This window comes from Triticum aestivum, chromosome 7A (assembly GCF_018294505.1).
Source record: "Triticum aestivum cultivar Chinese Spring chromosome 7A, IWGSC CS RefSeq v2.1, whole genome shotgun sequence".
Classification (NCBI taxonomy): Eukaryota; Viridiplantae; Streptophyta; class Magnoliopsida; order Poales; family Poaceae; genus Triticum; species Triticum aestivum.
In genome coordinates, this window is record NC_057812.1 from 671,342,324 (window position 1) to 671,352,100 (window position 9,777).

Below are 9,777 nucleotides of genomic sequence, written 5' to 3' on the forward strand. Positions count from 1 at the left end.
AGGGTTAGATTGACAATAAATGCTCTTTCTCAATCATTTGGCTACTTTGGACCCTATTTTCTACCGGATTTGGCGCAGCGAGCCCTGGCCGAGGCAGACGGGGACTCGCCCGGCAAGGAGCCGCGCTGGCCTCTTGCGCAGCCCGCCGACCGAATCTGTCGTCCCTGTGCAAGGAGTCATGTTGGCCGAGGCTGACGGGGACGGGCCGCACAAGGAGCCACGACAGCTTACTGGCGGGCCGCCGGGAGACGAGGGGGTTGGAACGGGAGGATAGGGTGGGGTTGCTTACCGGCGGCGGACGGGAGCGTGGATACGGCGAGGCGCCTTCACAGGCGGTGCGAGAGGGAGGGAGAGGACGAGAAGCTTCGAGGAAATGGGGAGGGATCTGCTGCAGGGAGAGTGAGAGAAAAAGGTCTTTCCTTTTTTAGTGGTCCCAAGGAGAACTAACCCAAATAAGCACCTTTTGGGTGGGTTAGATTTTTTGGGTGTCTAACCCAAACTAACCCTCCCCGTTTGGATATTTTTGGGTTAGTTGAGTCCAAACTAACCCAAACTAACAAGGCCATTGTAGTCAAGGGCTCAACTGCAGAGGTCAACGAAGAAGCATCAGGCAATGAAGAACCAGAAGCAGTAAGTAGGTGTCAGAAGTCGTGCAATCTCTTACAAGGTGAAGGACATTGCTGAAGTGGTCGACGTAGAATCACCAGAAGAGGAGTGACCGCCACCACTTGTGTAAGCCTAGATGATGACTAGTACCTGTTGTAGAATCGGTGGAGATGAGGTTACATGCACATGAGGACCAATTGCGAAGGGAAGGCGCACATGACGTAGTCGGTGGAGTGATGTGCACCAACACTACTGATGAAAGCCGTGAGGCAAGTTTGTGTACAACGACCATCACCGCTTGTAAGGGTCGCGAGAGGAGTCATTGTAGAGCCACTATCGTAGCCTACGGAAGGCACCGGGGTGAGCAACGTCATAGATGGAGGAGCACCAAGCATCGATGGACAATGCATGTGCGACAGCCTAAAAAGCCACCACACAACAAGGAAGAGAAATTGTGTCCAATGAAGACATTGTACCTTTTTTTTGTTCTTCTACTCTTTTACATAATTAGCTTTGTCTTACGAAAGAAGAGAGTAGCGGTGCATGGAAGAGCAGCGTATAGGGCGCATGTGAAGGGGCATGTGGTCCCCTAGAGAGGCATGTCGACAGGACAGGTTGCTGTTTGTGAGGTCTGGCGGCGAAGTCCGACGTTGAGGTCTTGCGTGCAGCAAAAGAGGGAGCTGAGATTGTGACCTACAACAACGGACATCGCGGAGATTGCGGATGGGCGCCGGCCTCCTTGAGAAGATGGTGTGGTGTCGACCAGCTGGAACGTCGGGGCATCTTGGAGCGGCGAAAAGGCATGACCTCTTGGAGCGGTAGGACATTGGCCTCCGTAGAAGGCGATGAGGCACCAACCTTCTAGAGATGGAGATGAGGCACAACCTACTTGGAGATGGTGAAGAGGTAGCATGCGGTTGCGAGCGCGATGGAGGTGGCCACCAGTGGCGAGCACGACGGAAGCGGAGGTATCGAGTTCGGAAGGGCATGACGGGAGCGATGGCCTGTGGGAATTCACCGGGGCGGGATTGCCTTGGACGACAATGGAGAGACTACCATGATCTTGTGGTAGCAGAGCGACGACGACATTGATTAGAAAATCGATCTAGAGGAGCACGAGTTGTGCATGCGAGAAAGAAAACCTAGGCTTTGATATCATGTTAGGAATGTACAACTTGTATTCCCAGGGATGAAAACGGAGTGGAAAGTTTCAGCTTTTCCGAAGAAAAAATGGAAACAGAGAGGAAATATGAAAGCGGAAATGGAAATTTGCAAAACGAAAATAGAAATGAAATTTTTGATGCGGAAATGGAAACAAAAACGGAATGGTGTTTTCCGGTGGAACACACGTGGAAACGAAACTTTTCGTTTCCATCAATATGGAGTTTTCGTTTCTACTATAGGCCCATGGCTGCTTTGTAGCTCAACTACCAAACAACACACAATGACACAATCAGTAGAATGAGCAGAATGTATCATTTGAGTAAAACTGTTTACTACCACAAACATACTCAACTAGACCCTATACGGAATTGTCATGTAGTACTACAATACTACCCTATGTTACCAACACAACCATATTATTTTGTAGCCATGTTAACAATTCCATCATTTTGTTTTTTGTTTATTTGTATTTGTCTATGGTTCAAGAGGTTTTAAGTTACGTTCAACACATAGTTTTGTTTTCGTATCCGCTTTGTATTCGCTTCATGTTTGTTTTCGATAGTATCTGTTTCCGTATTCGTTTCTGGGGTTTCTGTATTCATTTCCGCTTCGGCAAAAAAAATATGAAAACAAATATGGTAGCACCTAGTTTCGTCCGTTTTCGTGCCGTTTTCATCCCTAGTGTTGAGCCCTAGGTGTCAGAAGTGTGGTGTACATGATGACCGGGCAGTGATCTAACGCCATGGAGGATCCCGTGGCTGAAAAGCAACTAGGATGTCTTTTTCGTTGAGCAGAATGAGCGGTTTGGCTGCACCACCATTGGCGAACGTCACTTGTTGCTCCAGGTGTAGCGCCGCCAGGCGAGGTTGATCTCGTGAAGCTCGAGGTAATCAACGAAACGATGGAATTTGCCCATCTATCTTCTGTCTTGGATAGTGTTATTCATATCCTTCACTTGGTACATCAAGTTGAAGTCACCGGTAAATGATCTAAGGGCCATGGTGTGCGAAATGGAACTCACAACTCTTGGAGGAAAGCGAAGCGGTCTGCATCAGCGAAATGACCATATGCGGTTGACAATCACCGAGTGGGTGGTTGAGACGAACAAAGGGCAAAGGTGAGGAAGGCTACCCTAGAAACTTCCCAGCTGTCTGATCTCCAAGCAACCAAGATATCTCCATGTATTCCAGCAGCTGACAGGACGAGACAGTCGAAAGTAGGTCCGAGAAGTCCAAGGATGGATTGTCAATCATAGCTAGCTTTGTCTCCTGAACAAAGAGAAGGCAAATGTGTTTGTTTGGAACAATTGCATGGAGCACATTACATCTCATCGGTGCATTAAGGCCTTACACGTGTAAGAAGACTACATCGAACTAAGGATGAGAGACGAGAGTCACACGAGTGACCAAGGCGATGATCCCACTTCTGAAAAGAGCTGGTAGACAACGCAACAGAGGCAGAGAGACTGGTTGCGGTGGCAATAGAGGGAAGGTGAAGCCAGCTAAGCTCCCAGATGCCCTATGAGTCACGTCGTCGATGACCGACACGAAGGAGAGCACCAATGTGATGGTCCAAAACAGAGCATGAGTCAAAGTCGGAAATTATTTGACAACTAGAGTCAACAATCTGACCACCAGAAATAAGCTACATGGTAAGTCGAGGAACATGAAAAGACGAAGTGCTAAGAAGTCCTGGACCATCAACTAAGAGGGAGGTATGTACAAGTGTGTTACAATATGCAACAGAAAGCCCTTTATAGAACGAGGAAAATACAAAGGGGTACACGCTAAATATATCTCCTAACACCCCACCCCCCTCATGATGGATCAGTAACACTGAATTTGGAGAGATAGAAGTCGTGTTGTGCCCTAGTATTGGTCTTCGTAAAGAAATCCGTCAACTATAACTCAGAAGGCACATACTGAGAAGCAATAGCTTGATCCTGCACGCCAGCACGCACAAAAGAAGCATCAACCCCAATATGCTTGGTGAACTCATTCTTCACATGGTCGTGCACAATACTAAGAGCACTTGTACTGTTAGACAAACGCAAGATAGATGTATTGACAGAAACAACAAACTTCTGAAGTAGCCACCTTAACCAAGTCACCTCTGTCGTCAAAAGAGCCATAGCTTGCAACTTAGCCTCTGCACTCGAACGTGAAACTACAATCTGTTTCTTTCTTCCAGGCAATCAAAGAACCGCAAAACAAAACACAGTAAGCAGAAAGTGAACGGCGATTCCAGGGATCACTAGCCCATGTAGCATCTGAATAGGCCTAAAGCTGTAATGAACTAGAGTGCGAAAAAAAGATACAGTGAGAGATCGTGCCACGAAGGTATTGGAGAGCATGAAGGAGGTGATTATAGCGAACCGATGTGGGCGCAGAGACAAACTGACCCAAAATATGGACATGATAGGAGATATCTGGACAAGTGGCTGCTAGATAGACAAGATTCTCAACAAGATGACGATAACCCGTCGGATCAAACAGGGCTCACGATCAGTAGCACGAAGATGAACTCTATGGGAGTCTCAACAGTGCCCTCAGCACGAGCAAGATCCTGGATATATTTTTCTTAAAAAAATTAAAAAACATCAAAGGTAAAAGAGACCTCTATCCCAATAAAGTAGCGAAGAGGACCAAGATCAGATGTAAGAAACTACTCAAAAGGTAATATACTCAAGGTCATCGCTATTGATGATCATGTCATCAATATATAGAAAAGAAGAATCAGACCATGAACAGAAATGTGGATAAACAACGTAGGATCATGAGTGCTCGCTGAAAATCAGCAGCAGTCACCACAGAGGCAAAACACTCAAACTAGGCACGAGGGCATGCTTAAGGCCATAGAGAGCGCGACAAAGATGACAAACCATGCCATCGTGAACATAATACCTAGGTGGTGGTTGCATGTAAGCCTCCTCACGTAGCTCACCATTAAGAAAGGCATTCTTAACATCAAACCCGAGACACAAACCAATGGCGAATGGAGGCCACATCAAGAAGTGTGCAAACAATGGTCATATAATCGACATGAGCAAAAGTCTCATCGTAATCACGACCATGCTCTTGCCGGTGCACTCAAGAGTAGCAATCTCCTCTGGCATAACAAACTGCCATTCGGGATGAACAAAAGCATCTTGATAAGAAGTCGGGTCAAGAACGGCAGCGCCAACGCTTGGGAACACGATCAACAGGCGAAAGCGGACGAGGACGCAAGCCATATTACTTTCCTCACTTTTCCCAACACTCCTATCACTCTTGTTGAGCCCTTGTCCATCCGTCCTACTGCTCTTGCTTCTTCGACTATTGCAGATCCGCCGCCGCCATCTCCTATGGTTTTTTCACCTTGCTTATCATAGGTTTCTGCACCTTCATCCTCGATGACTTCCTGTCTTCATCACCTGAGTTTATCCCAGTGATTTCCTCCTCGTATTCTTCCATCTTTTCCTCACTTTTATACTCGTTCTCGCGTCGTGGATGCATCTAATGATGCACTATCTTCCTAGTCTCAACCTACATATCATCCACCGAAAAGGTTGAGGAAGATTGACGTGGGTAGAAGGGTCGCGGCTCATCTAAAGTCACATCCCTAGAAATATGCATCTGACGACCAACTTGATCCCAACAATCATATCCCTTATGCTCATCACTGTATCCTAAAAAGACACCTTGCAAAGATTGAGCGGTTAGTTTGGTGCATTCACGGGGGGCAAAAAGGACAACAAACACAACCAAACAAACGAAGCATTGAATAATCAAGAGAATGATAAAACAAATGCTCGAAAGGAACACCACCCTGCAAAGCAGTGGATGGCTGAAGATTGATGAGATAGGTGGAAGTGGAGACAGCCTCAGCCCAAAGTGGGGCGGAAGAGAGGTAGCGACCATCAATGCACGAGCCGTCTCAAGAAGGTGATGATGCTTGCTCTTGGCCATGCCTTCTAGGGCCAGTTCTTTTGGGGGGGGGGGCTTATGGCTGGCTTTGTAAATAAGCTTCCCCCACCCCAACTTATTCTAGAAGCCCAATCTAAAATTTTATTTTGGAAACCTACTAATTAAGGATTAACTAGTAGGCTTGGCACCACAGGGTGGTCGGGTCATCAGGGTGAGCAGCGGTGGGCAAAGTTGGGCTTAGCCATGATGCTGTTGAAGGGAAGGCAGTCCGTCGCCGCTCGTGCCTGCCAACCAATGCTATCGATCACTGCTCACCGGCCTTCGTGCTTCATCTCCAATCTAGGCTGCACATCTTTGCCCTCGCCATCTTCTTCACCCAGTTTTTGCCTCTTCATTTCATTGGTTTCTTGATTATCGAATTTTGATTTCTTGATTTATGTATTTTTGAGACATGTTCTTGATTATCTCACTCCGATTTTCCTAGGTTATTTCCCGTGTTGCTTGCAAAGATTGAATTGGCATGGTCGTGGCACTCATACAATGCCTTGGTGCACCCCATTCTCGTTGCTTGCAAAGGCAGATCCCACAACCTCACACGTGCTATTAGTAATTTATGTGCTACAAATTTTCTCTTTTGGTTAGATGCATGCACACATGCTTTTATGCAGTGCTTTAAGTAACCTGGACATTTAGTGCTTTATTTGTGTAGATACAAGAAGATTTATGATCTTGTTAAGTAACATGTTGAGAGGTCTGAAGGAGGAGGGGCGGGGTTGGAAGCTATGAATGTAATATAAATACTTGCACTGCACTATATGATTTTTCATGTGCAAAATAGAATCACCCACAGTGTAGCTTTTGATTTATTCAGGTTGAGATGGGTAGTTGCAAATTCACTGGTTCACTGACCTAAATCTTTCTACTCAGGTTCATTTGTGTATCACCTTTGTTTTGAAAAAAAATGCAAGCTTTATCATGTTTGTCATTAATAGATCAATGAAGCAACAAAATATTAGTTGGACCAATTCCTGATAGCCGTCTTCTTTAACCTGCTTCAGAATCAGGAAAGATTGGTTCCTAATATGTGATGCTTTCGTTTTAATGGGCTGGATAATCAGGAAGGTCCATGATATTTAAGCAGGCAAGATTCCCATTGTATTCCCTGGAAAGTCACTATCCTTGTGACAAATAGTATGAATTACGTTTTTTCCTGAACATCTATCTCCAGATAAAGCTTCTTCCCCGAACTGGCTTCGACAAGGCAGAACTCAAGGGCTATACGGTAGTCATCCATGTCAGCGTGTACCAGACAATCAAAGTATGCCAATACTAGAACATGTGTGTTTTAATATAATTTTTCCTCTTATTGCTTGCTGGGGATCATGTAGGCATCCTATTTTGTTCAGTAAGTAGAGATACATTTGCGCTGGGCATAAACACCAATATCTTGCAACATGAACAACTTGTTACAGTTGAAGCAACATTACAGTTAACACTCAGAACTAGGCTATAATCAAACTTGTTCAGACCTTGCACATGCTTTAAGCTCTGCTGCAGTATTGTGTTTTGCTGCTTGTCCACTGTCATTCTCGGATATGAATTCAACTGTAGATGATTGAGCCAAATGAAGTATACAAAGTTTGGCCTCTAACCTGTCCTTTCTATGTATCGCTCCTTTCATTTCCCACAAAATCATTATTCTTCTGATAACTGAGAAATATATTCTTTGCTTGTTACTCCCTTCGATCCATAATAAGTGTCGCAGCTTTGAACTAACCTTAGTTAAAAACTGTGGCACTTACTTATTTTGGATCGGAGGGAGTATTACTCTTGATTTCTTCAGAGAAAGAATACAAACTTTATACATTGTTCTTCTGATAACTGAGAAATATATTGTGGCTCATGTTGTGGCAAGGCTACTACGATCCATACTTTGTCAAGTATAAAGTATTATTGAGAGTATGAAGTTTGTTTATTTATAGTGTATTGCTCTCCTCTCTTCCTCTCCATTGTCATTGACGCAATTACAATTGCAGATTTAAGTCTCTTTGATCCTCTGCTGTAATCTGGCAATAATATCAGCACATAAATTGATTCGCTTCTTCCAGCGTGCATGGCATTCAACTCTCGGTGCAGGTTGTTCATTAGTGATCTGGTTTGCTAAAAGGCATATTATTTTATCCAGTCCTGGAATTGCTTATGTGCTGGCAAAACATGATAAGCAGGCATTGAACCTCGGCCATCCATCAACGAATTTATTCCATCTGTCAAAGATGATGATAACATCTATGGCTACTGTTGAAGACATCAATATCATCAAAATAGTATTAGATAGCTTACGAACTGTATTTTTTCTAGCTTACTATATGCAATGCTCTCTTTTAGGTTAAGTATCTGCATATATGAATCTAGTTCCTAAGGCATGCCTCAAGGGCAAGAGCTGCAGTCTTATCCTCGACCCTGAATGACCGATCGGGGTTGTTGATTGTGATTACACTGTTCGTTCCCGGCATCGTTTTATGTATGCATAGTGGGGTACGGCGTGGGATTTAGCCAACGCCGGTCACCTGAGCAATGCATGGTAGTCGCTCCAGAATGGTACAATGTCGAAGACTAACTCCTCGACTCTCTACGTGAAGCGTAGTTCGGGGACTACACCTTTAAAGGTTGTCCTGCTCGGCTGGATGCGAGATTTGTCGAACTGCACCTTTTGTAAAGTATCCTCGTATAAGGTTGAGGCTGCTGCCTCTGTCCATCAGGACCTTTGATAAGCGATATCCATCAATAATAGGGTCTAGGACCCAGTAATTCCTGAGCTTGTGGGTGGCTGGTTTATCCGATGAGGCGGAGTGGATGGCACATGATTCGTCGAGCATGGCGTCTAGCCGCGATTTAAACTTATCGCTGCTGGACCGACCTCTCTTTCAGGAGGGCTGCTTGTCGTCCAAGTTGGTGCTGCTGTGCTTGGATCATCGATTGCGGCGCATGCACTGTTTTCTTCTACGATCTTGGATAATTCCGTGTTGGCGTTCTCGCGCCATTCATTGACTGTCCAGGCATCCACCATGTTGTACTTAGCGACTATGTTGGAGAGTTCGGTGAATGTCTTCAGCTGACACCGAAGGAATTCTATCATTATCCCTTTGTCGTGGGTGTTGTCACGGAAGGCTGCTAATGCCTCTTGTTCCGTGCAGTCTGGGATTTGGTTCTTCGGGAACTAAAATCGTGTCCAGAATTCCTGGGTCGTCTCCCTCGTCTTTTGTACGACAAGGGCTAGATCCTAGATGTTAGTTGTTCCCGATTTATTTGTGTGGTATTCGACATGGGAGGTGGGTGGGATTGAAGATTTCATTCCCGATCTAATCTGGCATCGGTGCCTCCGATGAGTTTTTCCGTTGTCAATCTAATGTTGTCCCTGGCAATTTCGACGAAACCTGGCTTGTCAGGCCATCGTATTGTATCGTCGGATTCGATCTCCAGGCTTGGTCTGACAAGTAGATCCTCGGTGCTTGGGCGGAGATAGCCTGCCGCTCTTTGCTAGATCTAATTTCATGGTGGAGGAGGCCAGGACAGGGTCTGAACCATCGAGCTCTATGTCTCGACTGATGGTTCGAGTTTTGATCTTCTCCGGTGGCTCAGTTAAGCCGGGATGCTACGCAGAGGCTACGTCGGCATCGATCTGATCGTCAGCTCTTGAAGCCATTGAGTTGCTTCGATTTTCCAGAGGGACTTGTATGAGCCTCCAATGTCAGAGCTAAATCCACCGGATCTCGGGTAGGAGGTCCCGATCTGGTAGTCTTGGCTAGATGGTAAGGGACATGAGGTTTACCTTGGTTCAGTTCCTCTCGAAGAGGTAAGACCCTACGTCCTGCTTTGTATTGACTGTGGATGGGGGTACAAAGTATAAGTGATCTACTGCGAGATCGTATGTGAATGAATCTCCCCTCTACGGCCCTGGCACCTCGGCTTATTTACATACCGGGGTACCTAGGGCAAACGTGCCGAGGACTATCTTATGCCTTGGAGTATACGCCAAGTCTTCATGTCATTCCTTCTTGAAGCTTCTGGACCAGATGAACGTGGCCCACTAGTGATAGGCTCT

At 45.7% G+C, this 9,777-nt stretch overlaps 1 long non-coding RNA gene across 15 annotated transcripts in view; it reads left to right on the top strand.

Annotated features, from left to right (window-relative positions):
• Nucleotides 1-9,777, top strand: part of LOC123149153 (uncharacterized) — a 32,282-nt gene that overhangs the window by 15,450 nt on the left and 7,055 nt on the right. For 12 of the 15 annotated variants that reach the window (XR_006474427.1, XR_006474423.1, XR_006474429.1 and 9 more), the window contains one exon: nucleotides 6,734-6,993. The exons of 2 other annotated variants lie outside the window; for them this stretch is intronic. This is a non-coding gene — a long non-coding RNA (uncharacterized lncRNA). Of the gene's footprint in view, nucleotides 1-6,733; nucleotides 6,994-7,711; nucleotides 7,812-9,777 lie in introns of all 15 variants that reach the window. One more of the 15 variants, XR_006474425.1, reaches the window with a different exon arrangement.